This window comes from Cibotium barometz, chromosome 14 (assembly GCF_041138505.1).
Source record: "Cibotium barometz isolate CiBa-2024 chromosome 14, ASM4113850v1, whole genome shotgun sequence".
Classification (NCBI taxonomy): Eukaryota; Viridiplantae; Streptophyta; class Polypodiopsida; order Cyatheales; family Cibotiaceae; genus Cibotium; species Cibotium barometz.
This window is the reverse complement of record NC_141059.1, coordinates 28,617,008-28,639,609: the sequence shown is the minus strand read 5'-3', so window position 1 is coordinate 28,639,609 and position 22,602 is coordinate 28,617,008. Positions and strand designations below refer to the sequence as shown.

General features: G+C 41.5%; 1 pseudogene; it reads left to right on the top strand.

Moving 5' to 3' along the window:
• The first annotated feature begins 21,658 nt into the window (after positions 1-21,658).
• On the top strand, positions 21,659-22,313 carry LOC147631898 (uncharacterized; annotated as a pseudogene).
• The last annotated feature ends 289 nt before the right edge of the window (positions 22,314-22,602 follow it).

The window sequence follows — 22,602 nt, the reverse complement described above, 5'->3', positions numbered from 1 at the left end:
GACAAAGCCACCAAGCTATGTAAAGCTTGACACCCTTGACATAGTGGCCACCACCCATGCTCATGTCACCTCAAGAGGATCAAGGCCATCATTTCCCACCACTAGACGACTTTGTCTTGCCCTATCAACCTTACTACATTGGATACTATGCAAGATATTCTTGGCTGATGCGAGGGCTTGAAGCTCTTTGCGTTTTGTTTTCACAGATATTTTCTTTTAGTTTTAGTTTCAGTACCATGATGATGTATTCCATGGACATGATGTAACATTTTGGTCTCATAGGTCATTTTGACCTTTTGTAGACATTAATACAACATTTTTTCTTTCTTTCTTTCTCTCTCACACACACACACACACACCGCTCTCTTCTCTCTCTCACACACGCACACACTGCTCTCTTCTCTCCCTCACACACACACACACATACGCATCCCTCTCTACTCTCTCTCTCTCACACACATACACCTCTCTCTCACACACACACATATCCCCGAGTCCCTATTTAACCTATAGGCATCCTCTAATCCTTGCCACAAGGACCTAGGCATGCAAAGGTACAAAGTGTGCAGGCGTGCAAAACTGGAAGTGATGTGTGCAAGTTTGGAAGTGTTGTGTGCATAGGTACAAAGTGTGTAGGTGTGCAAAACTAAAAGCTGAAAGTGTGCAGGTTCAAGCCGTGAGCTTTTATGTATACATAGTGTGGGAAATGTTGTGTGCGCAGGTACAAAGTGTGCAGGTATGCAAAATTGAAAGCTGAAAGTGTGCAGGTTCAAGCCGTGAGCTTTTATGTATACATAGTGTGGGTTTTGGTCTCAAGAGCAAACTATTGCAGCATTTCAAAGGTTCTATTCCAGTGATTCCACAGCTGAATGCATGTACGCATCATGTGGGCTTCTGAGAAATGGATACTTCATGCAATGTTGAGATGACCAGGGTGTCTGCAAAACACTGCCTAAAGCACGGCTCATTTTTTGCAGAAGAATAAGGGAAAGTACGCCTTCCCCGGGCTCATCTAGGGCGGGGAAAATGTCTAGAACCAAAGACGATTCTAGGGCTTGTGTTGTAGTGCACATCATGCGTGACCTAGCTTTTGGCTTGCCAATCTTAGCACCTCTCCTCTCTTCCCAAAACTTACACTAAAAAGACATATTCATCCTCCTTCCATCTCCCCTACCTCAAGTAAGAAACTCATGAAGTCTTCTCTGTATGTGCTTTCAACTCCCCTACCTCAAGTGAGAAAATCTTGCTATCTTTGCTTCTATCTTCCCTACCTCAAGAAAAAAACACATGAACTCAAGGTAAGGTTTTCTCCTCTCTATTCATCTCCTTTTTTTTTAATTTCATTCATATGCATATGTAAGATTGGATTAGAAGGAGCTAGATGGTTAAACTTGCCTCCATCTTTTGATTCTTGTCTTCTTGTTCTTCTTTTGACTTCTCTAAAAAGAGATTTATTCTATTTGCTTTAAATCTCTTTTTATGGTAGGTGCACTTACTAACTATTTTTTAATTAACTCCAGCTTTTTGTTTTAAATATCCTTTTATGGTGGTAGGTAAACTTGTTAAAAAATATTTAATTAATTCCATCTTTTGATTCTTATCTTCTTGTTCTTCTTCTCACTTCTCTATATTCTCTAAAAAGTTATTTCCTCTTTTTATTTTAAGGCTCCTTTTTGGTAGGTAAACTTATTAAATATTTATTTAATTAACTTTATTTTGTTTGCCTATTTTATTGGTTTAGGAGTTATGATTAGCTTCTTAACACTAACCAATCAATAGTAGTTAAACCTTTCTTTTTATTTATAATCATATTTTTCTATTCTTTCATCTTTTTTATTCTTTGCTTCTATACATAATGGTTTTTATGCATGATGCATGATGCTTAAGCTTAATGCTTTCATGCTTACCTCTTTTTCTTGTTTTGTATTATGGGTCTCGCCTTTTTTTAGCCTAACTCTTCTCAACCACTCTAGGTAAGCTCTTACATACAAGATCTTTTGTTATTTATGCTTTTCTTGTTTGAACCCTTGAGTGTTGGGATTTAGGGTTAGTTATGTGAACAAGCTCTATGCATGCATAAAGCCTTACTCTATGCTCTATGCATGCATAGAGTATGCATGCTCTATGTATGCATAAAGTAGGTTATATACTCTATGCATGCATGCAATATAGAGTATGCATGTTCTATGCGAATTGCTCATATGGATAGGGCATACATAAAGAGCTACATGCATAAAGAGAGAATGCTTTATGCATGCAAAGAGTATGCATGCTCTATGCATGAAAGAGAGTATGCAAAGAGTCTCATGCATAAAGAGAGCATGCTTTATACATGCATAGGGGATGCTCGGGGGGGTCACTCGTATAAATATGTAAGTATCACGTGGGTTCAACAGAAGGACATTTTAAATATTTAAAACTTACAGAAATATATTTACAGAGGGGATTTATTTATTGTATTTTTTAAAAAAATTACAGATTTGAATAGGAAAGGATACATTATATTCACTAAAAAATTCACAGATAAGGGACTTTTTAAATAGGCCTTGAACGCACGTGATATAGAGGATTTACATATAGTGACCCCCCCGAGAGGGGATGCATGCTCTATGCATAGAGCATGCATCCCCTATGCATGTATAAAACATGGTCTCTTTATGCATGAGAGCATGCATACTCTTTTCATACTCTCCTTTATGCATAGAGCATGCATACTCTCTGCATGCATAAAGCATGCTCTCTTCATGCATGTTATGCATAGAGCATGCATGCGTATTGCTCTTATAGATAGAGTACGCATGCTTTTATACATATGCTTAATACTCTATGCTATGCTTATTAACACTAGTTTGGTACCAAAACAGGACACTTGAGTGTCCTTTTTTGGGGGTTGCGAAAAAAAATCAAACTCCTAATGTAGGCTTTAAAAACCAAAATGCTTCATTGGACATGTATAACATAACCCTATGCTTATGTAAAAAATACTAAACATATAAAACACCTTTTTATTTGGAAGTACATAAGCAACAAAGTAGCATATGTCTTAAAAATGAACATTTTTTAGGATTTTTCAAGATTTTTCCAAATATCCAAGCATCATTCTCTCAAAAAAAAATCCAATGATATCAATAGCATTTTTCCCAAGATATTTTGATAGTATACATCAGTCCAAGGAGGTAGAAGTTCACCAAAAAAATCATTTTCCTTTCCTAGAATTTTTTCCAAAAAAGTTGTATAAAATCAGCAAAGGTAACGCGTATTATCAAAAGTCAATCACGCCACTAAAAAAATTTATAGCCCTATCAATGAGAATGTTGATTATTGGTTTTCATGCTTGAGATGAGATAAATAAGCCATAATTTGATGTGTATGACACTAACTTAGCCTCCACTACTTAAGTAGGTTCTTATCGCCTAGTTCTAAAAAAACTGTAAAAAATAAAAATACAAAATTTGATCATCTTTTTTCAAAAACTAATCATAACTATGCTTGCACAAGTAGTCTACACCTATAGTTACAACAAATAATGCACTTACACAGCTTTCCCCTTTGATGAAAATCAAAATTAGGCTCATAATTAGACATTTTACGTATTAAAAACAGGTTGCGCAAAAGGCCATGTATGAGAAGAGGCCCAAAAAGTGGCTCTAAAGTTTTGGAAAATTCAAAACAAAGTAGTATTTACCCTATATAACATGGGTGCACCTCAAGTTTTACATTATTAGCTTGCATATGGAAGGAGAAAAATTCATGCTCCACCTGTATAAAAAACATCATTTCAATATTAGTGAGTCAAAAATTTATCCAATAGTTATCGTTTGATGATTCCAAAATTTAGTTTACATCATGGGCTTTCCATCAAGCCAAGTTTCATGATCAAACTATGTCCCTTCTAAAAGTTATGTATAAATTACTACTATTTTGAAAACAGCAAAAATCATGCGTTTTATCAGCATGCGTCTAAGAAAATTAAAATATTGCCTTGCAAAAGCTAAGAAAAGTGCAATTTAAAAAATCTCAAATTTTTTTTGGGTCTTGAGGAACATCTGTGGATGTTAAGCATTTCAAAACTCTTAATAGATTGCCCACAAAAATTCAAGAAAAATGCTAACTTTCAGGACACTTTAGTAGAACTAGTGTTAATGATCTATGATATGCATGCTCTGTGGATTAGTCTTAACATTTCTTTTGCACTTAACTCCTTTTCTTGTTTTGCATTATAGATCTCGTCTTTTTTGAGCCCAACGCCTCTCAACCACTTGAGATAAGCTCTTACGCACAAGAACTTTTGCTATTTATTCTTTTATTGTATATACATCCTTAGGTACTGGGGTTTAGGGTTAGTACTATGCATGCATAAGGCATGTTGTCTTTATGCATGCATAAGGCTTTTATTACTTTTATACCTAAGCTCTTCTGCGTAGGCTCTAATGCATAAGGGGCTTATATGGGCATGCTTATGCATATACCTCATAGGCTCATGCATAAGGCTTGTGCATAAGGTTTATGAATATGCATAGCCTTAGCATTGCTCTCATGCTTATCTCATTTTCTTATTTTATATTATAGGTCTTATCTTTTCTCAGCCTAGGTCTTCTCAGCCACTCAAGGTAAGGTCTTACACACAAGCTCTATTTCCATTTATGATTTTCTTGTTTGCACCCTTGGGCCTTGGGTGCTAGGATTTACGGTTAGTATGCATGCTCATACGAATACTCTCTTATGCATAAGCCAGTGAGGCATACTCGCGATGCATGCATAAAGATGCATGCATAAAGTATGCATAAGACTATGAGACATATTTTATGTATGCATAAAGAGAGTATGCCTTAGAGCCTTATGCATAAGCTCTCCTCATAGGCTTATACATACTTTATGCATGCATAGAGTATGCATAAACCTATGAGACATACTCTATTTATGCATCAAGAGAGTATGCCTTAGAGCCTTATGCATAAGCTTGCCTCATAGGCTTATACATACTTTCTGCATGCATAGAGTATGCCTCATAGCCTTATGCATACTTTCTGCATGCATAGAGTATGCCTCACAGGCTTATGCAGCATAAGACTCGTGCATTTCTCTCATCTATAAGGCCTCATGCGCATAAGCTCTTTTGACCCTTAAGACTTGTGTCTAAGCTCTAATACATAAGGCTCATGCATTGCTCTCATACATAAGACTTATGTGTAAGCTCTTATGCCTCATAAGGATTGTGCATAAGCTCTTATACCTCATAAGACTTATGCTTATACTCTCATATATATCATATTGTTAGATGTGGCCATGCTCTAATACATAAGGCTCATGCATAAGGTCTTATACCTCATAAGACTTGTGCTTATACTCTCATATATATCATATTGTTAGATGTGGCCATGGAGCAGCACAGGTTCCTATGTACATGAGGATGATCCCAAACTCAATCAAGTATGTAGATCTACACACAAGCCTCGACATCATAAATATAAATTACTCTTTTTGTTAAGCTTAAGGTGTATGTATGTTAACTTTGTGCAGAGGTCGCCGTCTTATAGAGGGTCATCCAATACACAATCTATACTAGTGGATGACCCACGCTTACAAAGTTTCTATGCAGCATAGGACACTTGGAAACTGATTGAGCCAGTAGTATGGTTTGTGCAGCTTTGGTGTATCCCCATCTGTTATGCTGGCCTATGTGCTGGACACTTCAGTTCCACAAAGCCCTCTCTCTCTTAGCCCCTTCACCCCACCTCTCTCCAAACCCCTCTCACATTATGACACTCCCGTTCAACAATCATAATATAATTCAAGACAAATAGAATTTTATACAATTTTATTTGAGGCAAAAAGAGAACAATTGTGAATATATCGAGCAATATTACAATAATATGATATGATGCACTCTTGAACCGAGCTATCTCACTCGCACTCACTCTCATGAAAATCTCACACTCGCACTCTCAATATCTTCTTCGATTTTTTGATTTTCTGTGTGTTTCTCTTATTCACATCCCAAAAGCCAAAAGTAGCCCCTTCTGGAGCTTTCTCGATCAGTGTGCCATATTTTTGGTGATGTCGCCCTTTTTGGAAAAAGCATGTTCGGGAATCTTTCTTCATACGCAGTCATTATTCCCATGGGATTACTTTTTTTTAACACTAGGAAAACAACCCTTTTTTGTGGTGCGCCATTTGCGCCTTGGTGATCCGATAGAGGATGCTCAATAGTTCATCTTGAATATTGAATCCTTCTCTTTGGCTTTGTATCTCTTCGTCCGAGGAGGCTAAATCTTCATTCTTGACCTCCGTTTAGGACCTGCAATGCATTGACACGAAATTCTAGGCATATTTTTAGCACAAAACCACTTAAAACCCATTTTGGCGTCACCAAACGGATATGAAATAATGTGAATCACAAAGGTTTCACTTAAGCAAAATTGTTCTATGTACCATTACGGGGCATTTGCACATATTTTTTGGTGCCTTTTACTAATGAAAGTAATTAGCAATGGACCAATAGGAATAGAGGATTGTGCACATTTGGTCTCCTTTGAATATAGGGAGGGAGACTAGGCTATAGGGAGGAGTACTAGGCTTTCAATATTAATAATTATACTTGTCCCTTTAAAAAAGTAGGTGGTTTAGGGTAGGTATGGTCCCACCATTTTCGTGGCTCAAAAAATCCTTAAAATTTTGAAATTTTTGAGATCCCCCCAAAACTCACATTTCCCCCCAAAAACCCATCTCAAATTTCATTGTAATCAAAAATTTCATTTTCAAGTCCGCTTTCCCTCTTAAACGTCCAAATTAAACTCTTCCTTCCTTTCTCTTCCATCTCTATTTCATTTGCCCAACCCTAATGAAACCATCAAAGCCCGAAACCCTAACTTTCTCCTCCATTTTAATCTCCCTCCCTTCTCGGAGCTCCATCTCTTTCATCTTCAAGGCTCCCGTAAAACCCTAGTCTGCACATCTCTTTTCTTTTTACTCTAAACCTAACCTTTCTACTCTAGCTTCCAAGAAGATATGGCGGTACCAAGAAGACCAAAAGACGAGATTGAGGAGATATCCTTGCACAACAAGAAGGATGATGATGGTGCTTGGGTGGGAGAGGCATTTCATAAGAGCGCTTGGGTTTATCTACAGCCTACTGCAATCGGGCCTCACCGAGTTCGATGGCGAAATGTACTGGAGCACCATTGGAAAGGTCGTTTACAAGACTTCAAGAAGGCAAGCAATGAAAAACTAGTGGCCACGGTACAACATGTTTACATAGCACGAGATATCCATCTTCGCCAACAAACTCGATTTCCACAATTGTAAGTATCGTAGGTAGTAGAAAGGGGCATGTGAGATTTTCTGATAGCTATGTTTCAATCTAAGTCAACTTATTTCTTGTTTGCAAATATTTTTCCTTGGTAGAGGAGCAGCCATTGGAAAGCCTTAATGGAACATTTCAAGCATTGCATGTAGACATTGGTCAGGCAATGTTTTCTTGTAAAACAAGTGCAGAACTTCTTAAGGAAAAGGTCTTCTTTTATCGGCACTCCTATTTGGTGCCAAATCAGGATGGTGGGTTTGGTAAGCTACAGATAATCACATCTCCACCCCTATCTTCTATAGAATGGCCAATTCCAGATGCTTGGAGTGTAATGGTGATGAAATCAAAGATGCTTTGTGATATACAAGGGTCTTTGAAGTTTGCAAAGCCCTCTCAATCTATGAGTCTTAGTTGGGTATGCCCAATACATCTTTTTGCCAAGATATTCAATCAATTTTGTTTCTCACAAACACCTACCATGTTTGTGTGCAAGAAGGTATTAGGTGATGACATGGTAGCCTTGCTTGGAGATCAGTGGAGGACTGTAGAAGGGATACATAAGGATGACACATTCAAGTGCAATATAGTAGAACCTAGTGTCTCATTTTCGGTATCTCAAATCTCGTGCCACACTACACATACGCTTCTATTATGAGCGATGGATGAAAAAGAATAGTTGTTGGGTCCCAATGTAGGCAGATGAACAAGTTGTTTTGCCTCTCGACATATGCATTCGATTGCCCAGTGGTGCAGTGGAAGTTGTAGGTGCAAGTAGACATTGGAGCCTCCTAAATATTAGAGAGCATCTCAATAGCGTTGGAGGTGAGGATATTAGTAGAGCACAATTCAAGGTGAACAATAGGAAGGTTCAAAAATGACTAGAGCCAAAGACCTTGGTAGATCCCGATTGGGATGTTGATGGTATATCGCTCAATTAATGGGGATTTTGAATTTTGTGAATTTTGAAGCTACTTCAAGTATGTTAATTTGTAAAGTCCTTGCCCTCAAAAAAGTGTACTGTGAGCAATGAATTTTTGTCTTGTAACAGCTATGAATTTAGATTTTTATATTAAAGTTATAACTCAACAAATTTACTCTAAAGCTATCTTGTATGTGCACAATAATGGTCAGCTCAGTGTAGATACTAGGGTTCCTATTCCAAAATGGTTTAGTGACACATAGATTTACAGCACATGGTTTTTTTATGTCGATGGTTTCTCGAAGTCCATCCAAAACAGTATATAAAGACAAGTCCTTAAGGGAATTGAGAACATAATATCTAACAACTTATAAGCTCTATACAAAAGCCGCCCATGGATGCAAATTCTTCTAATGAGAGGACTATTCCTAGTAAGGTTGCTAGGCCAGCTATTTTAGTTGTTTCTTCTGATGATGATGACTCCTATTCCTCTGTTGGGGATACAAATGATCAACCTATCCAGATATCTGAAAGCTTCAAAAAAAACCTTAAAGATATAGACAAACTAATAGATGAATCCAAAGAGGTGCATCAAAGAATTCTTCAGATATGAACAACCCAGAGAAGAAGACAGAGGAAAATTGTCGTGCAGAATTAGAAAGGTCTTGTATCAAGGGACTTAGGCCCAATAGAAGTCATTGTAAGACTTGTACTGAACTGTTGGGTCTTAGCAATGACTAATGTGATGAAAATTTTCTACATGGGCATGTGTCTACTCTACAAAGTACTCAACGATTTTGAAGCAAACATCTTTAAAATTCAGTTTTAACCAAAGATAAGATATGAGAATAAAAATTCTCAACAATCTATTTTATTATGGCAAAGCACAATACTCACAAAATACAATAATGAGTAGGGCTCAATAAAAATATAGAATGTTTGTACAAATATGAGCCGAGCTCAATAAAAATACAGAATCTTTACAACGTTGTCTCTGGACATATACAAAATGCCTCTAAGCAGTCTTGGGCTCTGTAGCCTCAACCTTGGCCTCCTCCTTTAACTCACCTTGGCCTCCTCCTTTGACTCAGCCTTGGCCTCCTCCTTTGACTCAACCTTCGGCACCTTGGCCTCCTCCTTTGTCTCCTTTGTTGGCACCTTGCCTGCCTTGTCCTTGCCCTTGCCTGTAAACTGGAAGCTTCCTCTTTGCCTTGCCCCTTGCTTCCCTTCTCAGGGACTCCTTGTTTAAAGATGAAACGCTTAATAGGGGAATGAAATGGTATCTTTTTTCTCTTCTTTGATGCACTAGTGCCAGCAAAGTGGTGGAAGTGGCGAGTCAGGGTCATCAGACATAATTGCATTATTGAGGATAATATTTATTGCCTTTGCCTGTACACTCCACAGCCAGAACAACTCGCCTGAGCGAAAAGACTACAAAACAACATAAAAGTCAATTAGAATAATGTGGGATCTCTCATGAAATGAACATAGAGAAATTATATTACAGTGACACAAGAAACTTACACAGCTGTCAAAATTAGTGTACTTAGAAAGGAGGAACTTCCAAAAATTTGCGACTACGTGCCATCCACAAGAGTGCGAATCCTTTTGCTGCATAGGAATGGGTTGGTTGAGAAATTTCCACTCTATATCTTTTTTCAATTCAGGACATAGAGTTTCAATCAATGCAATCGCTCTCTTACATGCCCTACAGTCAATGATATAAAGAATGACTTACAACAATCAACAATTAGGAAGCCAGAAGGAAACGATATAAAGTATAATGACTTACAATTTAGACTATCCGTGCATTTCGAGAAGGCTATTCATAAAAATTGTCTGGCATTTCACCACATTTATTAAACAAGCAGACCAATGCCCTCTGAAATTGAGAAAGTAAAAAGAAAATATAAGAAACCTAACACAGACAACTAATAACTTAAATTCCATCAACAAAATACATACTTCTCTATATATGGTAGCACAACAAAGCAGGTACCCAGACTAACTTCCTGGAAATAAGGAGCAAGGTCCTCGTCAGACCTCGACAGGTCAATCAAGATAGTTGATACCAAAGGATCACAAATATATACTTGCTTTGCCTGGAATGAATTCTTTGCTTGAGAGCACCACCACCAAGTGTCTGAATGTTGTTCATTGTCCTCTTTCGCTCCTCTGGCTCCCATGGGTGTGCTCTTCATATGCGAGATTGTATCCTGTAACTTAAGGATGTGGTCCTCTTTCTCTTTTCCCTCTCTCTGTAGCTGTAAAATATTATTCTATGTAATTTCGAGAGCTTGTTGCACACTACTCAAAGTGACTTGCAAGCTATGAATTTGTGAGTTTAGAAATTGAACCTTCCATGTATCACATATACTTAAGCGATTGCAATATCCAAGGAGCCCATTCTCACCCTCTCCAACAAAATGAATGAATGAGGATAGGTCTGTGAAAGGTGGAGAGAAATTTGAAGAAGGATCATTAGGACATAAATACCCATCAACCCAAAGATCCACATTACAATGACCCTGCTGTCTTCTTTCTTGCTTCTCCTGTGCGTTTAGACGTTCTTTTCTGATAGGTGCATATTCATTCAAGATGCGAATATGCAAGTCTACCTTTCTCACTCGTGATGAATTTGAGGTGTTTGTTATTTCTATGAGTGCCATAATAGTAGACACAATGGAAGATGGTAGTAGATAGCTTGGATCCCAAAGAGAAGCTTGAAAGAGAGACCTACTGCAATGAGAGAAGGGCTTGGGAGGGAGAGTCTAAGAGAGAGAGAGAGAGAGGGAGAGAGAGAGAGAGAGATAATCTTTTAGTTGTTGAGTCGGACAAAGAGGAGATGTGATAGTAATCAATGAAGAAAACAAGTTTTTAGGTGGGTTTGCTATAAAATATAAATTTTAAATTGCTATCCTATATCCATAAATTTAAATTTAAATTAAACTTTTAAATAAAAAAATGTAAGTTTTCCTTTTCTTTCAATGACTTGATTTAGGATTTGTGGGAACTTCAAAAACGCAATGAAAGTGTATTAAACGAGATTGTCTTTTAATGACTGTTGATATGAAATTTAGAGGGAACTTCAGAAACGCAATGAAAGTGCATTAAATGTGATTGAAAGTTATTTTGAGACGATTATTTTGAATTGTAATAAAAAATATTTTTGGGGCCCCTATATGGACGAGATTGATGTTGTTTCGAGAGTTTTAGTGGCTAGAAAGAGAATCCTAGAGTGAAAATCCTAGAGAGGGAAAACTAGAGAGATCCCCTACTTTTAGGGCCAAAAGTACGCATCATTATGAGGTTTGTCTCCTTAATCCTTAATAAAATTAGTCTTAATTCTTTAAAATTAGGGATCCTTACAGGGCCCTTTTTATGTTCAAATGCCTCCTAATGCGAAACATAAAAACTCTCTCATACAAAACTTCACCTAATCCAGCTCTAACCTAATCAAAAATCACTCACAAAAATGACTACCTGAAAATGACCAAAACCAAAAATTTCCTGCAACACAAAATTTTATCAAAACATGTTAGGTGTCCTAACAAAACATTCTACACGCTTTTTACAACAAAAGTTTATGAATGAAATTATGAAGCATCACAATCTCCCCTTCTTTATAAGAACTCTATCCTCAGAGTTTAAATGAGGGAAACTTTACATGCAATGAATCTAAGTCTACCCACCACGAAGCATCTTCTAAGGGATATACATCCCACTTAACCAAAACTTCTACTGTAGTACTATTTCTAAGCTGTCTCGTTCTTCTATCCAAAATGTATTGAGGTTCGACCCTCAAACTCCCATCCTCCTGAATCCTAAATTTGTCCTGCAAAACATGAGAAGGATTAGCAACATAACTTTTCAATAAACTCACATGGAAAATAGGATGCACTTTTATATTGCTAGGAAATTCTAGTTCATTAGCCAATGTTCCCACCCTCTTTAAGATTTTAAAAGGACCAATGAAACGAGGTGATAGTCTCCTGTTCTTCCCAAGAATCAAGTTACTCTTCTTGGGAATGACTCAAAAATACCATATCACCGACCTTGAACTCACTAGGTGCATGTGTCTCGTCATAATAAAGTTTTTGTCTATGTTGAGCCTTCTTGATACACTCCCTAATAGTCTTGACTTCCTCATCCATCCTCTCAAGCATCTCTTTGGAAACCTCAACTCGGTTCTCTGGTCTGAAAAGTTCACCGCCGGTGTATAACAGTTTTGAAAGGTGTCATTTGCATGGAGCTCTACCAAAAACTATTGTAAGCAAACTCGGCCAAAAGTAAGAATTCAATTCAATTGGTTTGCTTTTCATTGATGTACATTCTAAGAATATCCTCTAACACTCAGTTTTTTCTCTTAGTTCCCCCATCTGTTTGAGGATGAAATGCGGTGCTCATCCTAAGCTCAGTACCAATGGCTCTGAATGTGGCTTGCCAAAAATTAGATGTGAACTTTGAATCCCTATCAGACACTATAATTTGAGGCATACCATGCAAACAAAAAATTTCTTTCACAAACAACTTGGCTACCTCAAGAGCACCATCATCTGTCTTCTTCATAGGAAAGAAGTGAGCCATTTTTGTCAAATGATCGACAACTACAAAGATAGTGGCATATCCTCCTCTAGCTTTAGTGTGATAAAGTCCATTCAAATTCATTCCCATTTCCTAAAAGGAATATCTAAAGGTTGCATTTGACCTAGTATTCTATGTTGTTCAATTTTCACTTGCTGTGAGACAATGCAAAAATTCTTTAATATAGCGTTGGACATCACTCTTCAAACTAGGCCAAAAGTAAGCTTTTTGGACCTTATTGTACATTTTGTTATATCCTGTGTCCAGAAAATGGTGCATCGTGATAATCATGAAGAATTTTGGCCTTAAAAGATGATTCACTAGGCACGCAAAGTCTCTCATTATAGTACAAGTTCCCCTTGACCAAATGATATTTTTCCTCAACTTTCTTGGATGAATTCTTGGCAATTCTCTCTAGGATGCTCACATAAAAGGGATCTCTCAGCTCTAATGTTTTCCATTATGTCCGACTGTACGACAGTCAAGGAATTAATCAAGGGTCGCCTAGTCAAAGCATCAACCACCTTGTTCTCCTTACCCTCAATATATTTGATCTCCAAACCATACTCGTATAGGAGGTCCATCCATCTCATTTTCCTATTATTTAACAAAGGTTGAGTGAATAGATATTTTAAACTTTGATAATCAGTCCAAAGTTTAAACTTCACACCAAGTAGGACTCAATGTCTCCAATGCTTAAGGGCATGCACAATTGCAGCCAATTCACGGTCATGGGTAGGATATTTATCTTCATGGATCCTAAGTTTCCTTGACTCATATTCTACTACTCATCCATATTGAGAGAGAACACACCCAATTTGTGTTCCACTAGCATCACAAGTTACTACAAAAGGTTTCCCCATTTCTGGTATTTTCAAAATATAATTCTTAGCAACCTTAGCTTCTAAAGTGTTAAAAGATAATTGACATCTTTCATTCCACTTAAAATTTTTTTCTTGTTTGGTGAGATCGGTCAATGGAGAAGCTATCTTAGAGAAGCTATCTAATGTGTTTTTCTCTCGAATTGTGTCAATCCTAAGAAGCTCCTCACATCTGTCACACACCTGGGTCTAGGCCATTCCATAATCACTTTAATCTTCTCAGGGTCTATGTGGATACCCTCGTTTAGAAATGACACGGCCTAAATACACAATCTTGTCCTTAGCTAAGAAACACTTGCTCATCTTTGCATACAACTTGTGATCCCGCACAACTTTTGAAGTGCTTTCCTAAGATGAATTTCATGAACTTTTTCATTCTTTGTATACACAAAAATATCATCTATGAATATAAGAATGAAATCATCCAAATATTCACGAAACACATTATTCATTAAACACGTGAAAGTAGAAGGTGCATTAGTTAATCCGAAAGGAAGAACTGTGAACTCATAATGCCCATACCGAGTCCTAAATGTTGTCTTAGGAATGTCCACTTCTCTGATGCGAATTTGGTGGTATCCAAATCGCAAGTCAATCTTGGAAAAGACAGAGGACCCACCTAGTTGACTCAACAACTCATCTATGTGAGGTAAAGGGTACTTATTCTTAATGGTCTTCCTATTCAACCCTCTATAGTCAATGCAAAGTCTATAAATGCCATCCTTTTTCTTTTGAAACAAAACCAAACTACCCCAAGGAAAAACACTAGGTCTAATGAAACCCTTTTGTGTCAAGTCATCCAACTAAAGTTTCAGCTCTCTCAACTCATCCACATTAAACCTATAGGGTGCCCTAGAGTAAGGTTGGGTTCCTGGTTCTACTTCTATGGCATGATCCAAGTCTCTAGGAGGAGGCACCCAGGTAGGTCATCCAAAAAAATGTCATGATATTCATCAAGGAGTTTCTTCACATACTCGAGATGGTCTTCCTTCTTTGTATCTTCCTCAAGCTCATCAGCAAAGATTAAGAATGTCTCACACCAGCAAGTGGTATTATCAAAGCAGTCGTATCCTTGATCGTGCTTTGAAGATGGCTGATAATAACGCAATTCAGCAAAGGTTGGCCGAGCAGGCTTAGCTTATTGAATGATTGACCACCAGAGAATTAAACAAAGTTAAAGAAAACACAGTAGCCGACCCTTCAAATCAGAATGAGAACGAATCAGGTTCTGTGGGGATATATGTAGGGATTCCTCCCGATGTTAATCGTAAACCGGAAAATAAAAAAGGAGCAAAAGCACAGGAAGATGTTGACAAATCTGCCCTAAAGCAGGTTTTCAAGAAAGCAAAACTCTCAAAGTTTGATGTGGTGACTTGTAGAATTGCAAAATTCGATGAGAAGGGAAAGGCTAAAATTGCCTCACTACAATTGCATGGTGGCGCAAAATTATGGTGGAAATCCCATGTACAAACTCGAGAGAAACCAAATGAACCAATTACTTGGGCTGAATTTCGAGCTGCTGCAAAAAAGAGGTATTGTTCTCCACATTATTATATGGAAAAGAAGATGGAATTTTACAATTTCAAGCAGGTTCAAGAGGGAAAACACGATCTTTCTATTGATGAGTACAAGGAGAAGTTTCTTCATTTGCACAAGTATGCACCTGAAGTCTCGGGTCAGGCTCCAACTCATAAATTTGTAGAGGGCTTGAAGGAGGACCTCCTCTACATGATGAAGAGAACAAGATTGTGGGATTTCTTAGATGTATCCAAAGCTGAAAATTTTGTAAGGATAGTTGCTCTATTTGACAATGAAGAGGTAGGATTATGGTGATGTTACAGATGAGAGCTCTGCAAGGATGGTTGCTCTAATACCACTTGTAACGCTCCCATTTAACAATCACAATGCAATTCAAAAAATAGAAATTTGCACAGTTTTATTTGAGCAGAAAGAGAACAATTGTGTATATATCGAAAAATCTTACAATAATCTGATATGATGCACTCTTGAAGGAAAGATTTCGAACCACTCGACCATCCCCAAGCTATCTCACTTTCACTCTCTCATGAAAATCTCACACTCACACTCGCACACACACTCGCACTCGCACTCGCACTCGCACTCTCAATCTCTTCTTTGATTTTCTGATTTTCTATATATTTCTCTTGTTCACATCCCAAAAGCCAAAAGTAGCCCCTTCTGGAGCTTTCTTGATCCATGCGCCATATTTTTGGCGATGTCGTCCTTTTTGGAAAAAATGTGTTCGGGAATCTTTGTTCATACACGGTCATCATTCCCATGAGATTACGCTTTTTTTTTTGTTTTTAACACTGGGAAAACAAACCTTTTTTGTGGTACGCCATTTGTGCCTTGGTGATCCAATGAGGATGCTCAAAAGCTTATCTCGAATATTGAATCCTTCTCTTCGACTTTGTATCTCTTCGTCCGAGGCTAAATCTTCATTCTTGACCTCTGTTTAGGACCTACAATGTCTTGACACGAAATTCTAGGCACATTTTTAGCACAAAATCACTAAAAAAACCATTTTGGAGTCACCAAAACGGATATGAAATAATGTGAATCACAAAGGTTTCACTTAAGCAAAATTGTTCTATGTACAAAACATAAAAACTCTCTCATGCTTCCAACAAAAACCAAAACCATCACCCTCGTCACTCAACAAGTGCCCGATGTTGCTTCACGCGACAATCCCCCCCTCTTTCCCCCCGCGCTCTCTTCCTCCCTCTTGCCTCCTCTCTCTCCTTCCTTTTAGCAGAGCAGACACGAATGGCGGAGGCATCCTTTTCGCAGAGGGACTCTGCTGAAGCCCTCTTGCCTGCCCCTGATGCCCCCCTGCTGTACGACTCTCTCTCACCAACGAGAAGAGAGCGGGCTTCATCACCGAGATTGAGCGACTCCAGCAATGTTCCGTCATTGGAAAAGTCGTCGGAAGCAGACCCAGCCGCGGCGAGCTTCGAGATCTTCTTCAGAGCCATTTGCTCACTGATGTGGGCAAAATCATTGATATACAGTTGCTCGGCCGTGGTTTCTACCAGATTGAGTTCGAGTCCCAGGAGGCAGCCGCACGCATTCTACAGATGTCTCCATTGGCTTTGCACTCCTCCAGGGCTCATTTTCAATCGTGGATCCATGGTTTTGATCCAGTAGTACCAGAGACCTCCTCCTCTTTCATCCCGAAGGAGGAGAGGGGCTTTCCAGTGAGACAGCTTGTCTGCCGAGACTCCGTAGGGAGTACTTACACCTCTTGCCACCCACAGATTGGGAAGGCCCTAGGGATGTACATCGAGTCACCTCGCACGGCAACCTCGATGGTTGCCAAGGCAGCGGGTCTTCCTTCTGTGACAGTTCTTGTTTCAGACCTGGCTCAGCTCTACCGACGGAGACACAGCTTCCCACCTTGGCAGGTGAATGGCTGGCTCAGAAGGTGGAATACTCTGGCCTCCCGAACCAGTGCTTCATTTTCCGCCAGGTATGCCATCTAGCGAAGGCCGCCCTAGGCGCACTCAAAGGCAAGCTCAGCAAACAACAGGAATCCAAAGACAAGCTAGAGCGACACCACCACAGGAGGCTTCTGGCCACAGATGTCAGGGGGCAGTGACTCGGAGACGACAGATACCCCGATAGCTGGGCAGGAGCTCTCACAGGCCAGCCACCCGATCGAGAGACAGCACGGGCTTGTCCTGATTGGCAGAGAGTTACTCGGCGCCATCATCCTACTATTGAGAGAGAGACAGCTATCCCACGAGGATGGCAGGCCCTGCAAGCAACAGTGGGTTCCCAAAGGGAACCGATTTAGTGTCCTTCAGGAGGAGCCGACTGGGGACTCCTTGAAGGGCGTGCCGCCTTGTCATCCGCAGAGAGAGCTACAGGAGGAGTCTACAGGTCCGGGCAGCCATTCATCCTCTTCACCCTCTGCCGCCACCATTCCGCCTTCTGAACCTCCCGCCCACATTCTCCCCCTTCCTCTACTGACTCGTATCCCTTGCTTGCTTCCGCCCCTTCACCTGACCTTTATCCACCCTTTTTCTCCCCTCCAGTTGTTCCTCGCACCACGCCCACTGTTACCCCTCCCCCTGGCCCGGCTCCCACACCTCCTGGCGTGCTCGACGGTCTTTACCGAGCTCCTTCTTAGCGAGCAGAGCTGTGTAGAAGGGTAGCTCCTCTCCTCGTCTCCCAGCGGTGATCAGTACTTCCCCCCCCATGGTTGCTATTCCGCCTGGATTAGCTTCTTTTGACTATCATCTACGGGGCGAGAGGTTTGGGTATGAGTTCACTAGACACTTCGGTGAACTTGATGACAGCAGGTCGGCTACTCGTGTCTGAGGGTGCATGTAGCGATTCTTGCCTCACATGGGGCAACAGCCACCATTGACTCAGCAGTGGCCTTCTCCTTCCCGCAATTCACAGACAGATTGGACTATATCAGCTGCTATGCGAGTCATGCGTGCACCGATCATTGAATTTTCACACCATCTTCGAGAGTTGGAGTGCACGGAATTGCTTGCTTACTTTTGGGATTTGGCTAAGTTTACGGTGGTGCCAGGCTCACCAGAGGCCACTGAGCGACATATTGTCATGTATTTGATTGTGGACTCCAGGATGACTCCAGGCTATGTATATGTACATGAGGATGAGGTTCCACATGATCTTGCCATAGAGTTGGCCACATCGAGTTGCTTGAGACAGGCCTTGAGAGGCCGCTTTTCAGGATTTAGGGGACGTTTGGACTTGGATTTCTCTCTGTCCAAACCTATCTCCAAGATTGCTCGACTAGCAGCTGTGGCCGCTCTTGGTTCTCGCAGTCCCCATGAGGATCATCTCATGGAATGTACAGGGCTTGGAGGCTCCAATTTTATGCACTACCGTGGGTGTCTGCACGTCAGGAGATGATGCGCTGCTTGACTAGTGGTCCAGTGGATGTCCTTATGTTGCAGGAACATCATTTATCAAAGAACCGCATTCGGCGTTGTGGTCATCTTATGCATAGACACTCTGAGGTGTTTTGGTCAACATCATTTGGACCCTCTAGTATTTAGGGGGGAGTATGTATGTCTATTGCGGATACTTGGCGGGCTGCCATCATTGACAGAGGCATTATTATTACTGGCAGAGCACAATGGATGATTTTTCAGGGGGAGAGATGAAGCTTGGTCTCCTGAACCTGTATGCCCCGAATCATGAGAGTGCTCGTGCAGAGTTTTGGACACAAATTGATGTTGCTTTACTCGAGCTGATGAGTGGTGTATTGGGGGTGACCTCAACATGATTGAAGCACCTAAGGACAGATGTGGTGGTAGCCAGACCACTGTTCATGGCACAGAGCTTGCATCATGGGAGAGATTATGTATGACATTGAGGGTTGTTGATGTATGGCATTCTGAGGGCTTTGCACGGGAGCGAGGTAGTCTCCTCTTTTCTCGTTCACATCGGTGGATTGGCAGCATGAACCTCTCGCGGATTGACAGAATGTATGCTAGTGATCTACTTGTGGACAGAGGAAGCTCTGTGGGGATTCTTGCTGGTACTTGTATGTCAGATCATGCGCCAGTTTTCTTGGTTCTCTCTGAGGGGGATTGGAGATTCTCCCATTCAATGCGTATCCCAGAGAATGTACAGCTTGATGAGAACTTGGCTGAGCGGATTGAGCAAATTTGGATTCGGACTCAGTCGGAGTCGGAATCACGGGGGCACAGTCAGTGTCGATGGGCCTTGAGCAGATTAGTGACCCTTCTCAGAGAGGAGACGAGCCGGATATTGGCGCATACTAGAGAGGCATAGCGCCGGCTACACAGAAGTGTTGCCTCCCTTCACAGATTGATTGAGCGTCATCTTGATAGTGAGTGGGCGGGGACACAGCTGGCTCAAGCACAGCAAGAGCTTCGCGAGACAAAGGAGTGCAGGCATGATTTTCTGTTTCATAGACAGGCGGCTCAGTGGACTTGGGTAGGGGACCGCATGACTGGGGAGTTCTTTTTGATTACTGGACCTCGACACTCAAGAGCAGGAGTGCGACGGCTGCGTAGGGCCGATGGTACTATGGCCACGGAGCCTGAAGAGATGCGAGAGATTGCTACGCAGTTCTACCGTGAGTTATTGACAGAGGAGGCTCCTTCGTCGACTTGCATGGAGAGCCGAGAGCGGGTTTTGAGATATGTTCTTGCAGCTATTGGCCCCTTTTTCATGCAAGGAGTTACATGAGGCTTTGTGCTCTTTGGCACGAGACAGTTGTCCAGGAGAGGATGGTCTTCTTCCCTCTTTTTTCTTGCGATATTGGGATATTTTGAAGGAGGGGCTAAGGCTTGCCTTCCAAGAGATGATGGACAGTGGTATGATGCCTGAGGCCTTATCTGAGGGGTTGATTTGCCTTATTCCCAAGGAGGGAGGAAACGCCGAGGAGATTAGATAGTGGTAGTCGGCCAATCACAATCTTGAACTCTGCCTACAAAATTATTGCTAAGGCCTTGAGTTTGAGATTGCAGCCTATGCTGGACAGCCTCATCCACCCTACCCAGATTGGTTTTGTCAAGGGCCGTAGCATCCTTGACAATATCTTTACTTTTTGGGAGGCTATCTCACTTGCTCCTATGAGGGAAGAGCCCTTGGCAGTGCTATTGCTTGATTTTGAGAAAGCCTATAATCGTGTGGATTAGGCTTTTCTCGATGCCACTATGCTTCGAATGGGTTTCCCTGAGGCTTGGATCAGGGGTGTGGCTACACTTTATAGATCCGCTCATAGCCAGGTCTTGTTGGCTGGGGAGCTTGGGGAACGCTTCTCCCTGGTCCGATAGGGCTGCCCTCTAGCGCCCACGCTCTTCCTTTTCTTTGCTGAGGTGATGAGCTCTTACTTGACTGTGCAGGATACAGGCCTACAGGGCCTCCGTCTCCCAACAATGAGGGAAGAGGAGTTACTAGATTCAGAGTTCGCAGATGATACAGCAGTTTACTTGCATGGCCATGCGGCCAATTATTTGACTCATTTTCAGGATGCTTTAGAGCAGTTTTGTGATGCCTCTGGTGCCAAGATTAATTGGCACAAATCATGTGGCTTTTGGGTCAGTAAAGACGAGGTACCACCGTGGAGACCTAGCATGCTGTTTCAGTGGATTCCCCCTGGCACGGCGGTGCGGTATTTGGGATGCCATGTCAAAATTGACTTGACAGACCGAGCAGCAGATTTCTCCTTTACTTTTGAGCATTCAGCGGAAGCTTCTTTTCTAGAGCTCTACGAGTAGGGATTTCACTGACGTAAACGAGAACATGTGAACATGTTAATAACACAAAAAATCTTGTGATCACATGTTATATTCACAAAGCTTTCACAAGGGCCTCAAAAAATTATCTTTGTCGGGCATAAAAAATCTTCTTCGGTGGCCACTGACCTGCTATTATGTGAAGATGGTAACATGAGTACATGTGAATAGCGTATTCCCATGTGTAGCCAAGCTTTTAAGGGGTTCCCAAATGGCAAGTGACCTGTTATTTTGTGAACGATAACATGAGAACATGTGAATAACTTGTTCACATGTGTTATTATCATAAAAAAACTTGTGATCACGTGAATATTAAATCCTAGACTGCGAGACTTTCTTTGGCTGGACGGGTGGTAGTGGTGAGTCAGGTGCTTTTGGCCACCATGTGGTACATTACTTCCTGCTGGATATTTTCAGGCTCATGTATCAGCCAGGTTCAGCGCGCCTGATTGGGACTTTTCTCTGGTCTGGGGAGAAACGGAGGGCCGACCAGGGCCAAAGTTGCTTGGCCAGTTATCACTTTGCCGATAGCACAGGGAGGTCTAGGGATTGTGGACCCAGCTTGCCAGAGCCGAGCGCTTTTGGGCAAGCTTATTGTTTGTAAGGACTCTTACCAGGCGCTGAGCCTTGGAAGGAGCTCCTCTTACACAGACTTGGTAGATGCACTCCAGGGGCTACAGGCCCGTGGTGGCAGGCAGAGATGCACAGAGTTGGTTTCCCGCGGAGGACTGAGGACAGATTTGCATGCAGTTTGTTGAGGACATGGGAGCAGCTACGCCCTGCCTTGATCCAGATTCCTCCCTCTTGCACTGAGGAGATCATGAGACAGCCCCTGGTTTGGAATCCACATGTTCGGACAGATAGAGGCTACATGGTTGAATCCAGACCGCATGTCTTGGAGAGCTTTAACTGTTGCTGGACCTGCTCGGTGCCTTGGTGATTGGATACAGTTTCGGCAGCTTCCTGAGGAGGAGGAGCAGAGTTTGAGGCTTGCAGGTTTGAGGGGTGTTCCGCAGATGATTAGTGATATTGAGGCAGCAGTGCCAGAGACTTGGTTACAGCCCAGGATTCAGACTCCACCCACCTGGATGGGGGCATTCACGCGTTTGGAGATACTCATTGCAGTGAGAGGTTGTTCTGGGGATTGCACATTGTTCTTTGAGGTGGGTGAGGGTGGACGACTTCACAGAGTCATGACTGAGTCGGAGCTTGTGGTTGACTGCATCTTTCAACGGATCCAAGTAATAGGAGCTTGTGGCAGACTTTGGCATGTTGACCCAGACCCGGAGGCCATCATCGTTGACTCTGAGTGGCGCCTTTGGGCATGGGAGGCCCAGCCACTAGCCCGTTTATAGTGGGACCTAGGCGAGTGGCAGTGGAGAGACCCTTTTGCCTCGGCAAAGAGACCGCCCACACCGTTCTTTCAGTATTCGGCACGGCTTGGCAGACATATTTTGCTAGCTCAGCGCGACAGGCCAGTCCAGTTTGCTGCAGAGCATTGGCGGCGTGAGGGCATTTCAGTAAAGTTTCTGACTGCATTCTGGCAGTGCATTTGGAGTAGTAGATAGCCCAGGCGTGTGGTTACCGTTCAGTGGTGGTGGCTGGTTGCCCATAGAGCCATTGTTGTGGGCACTTGGCTCAGTT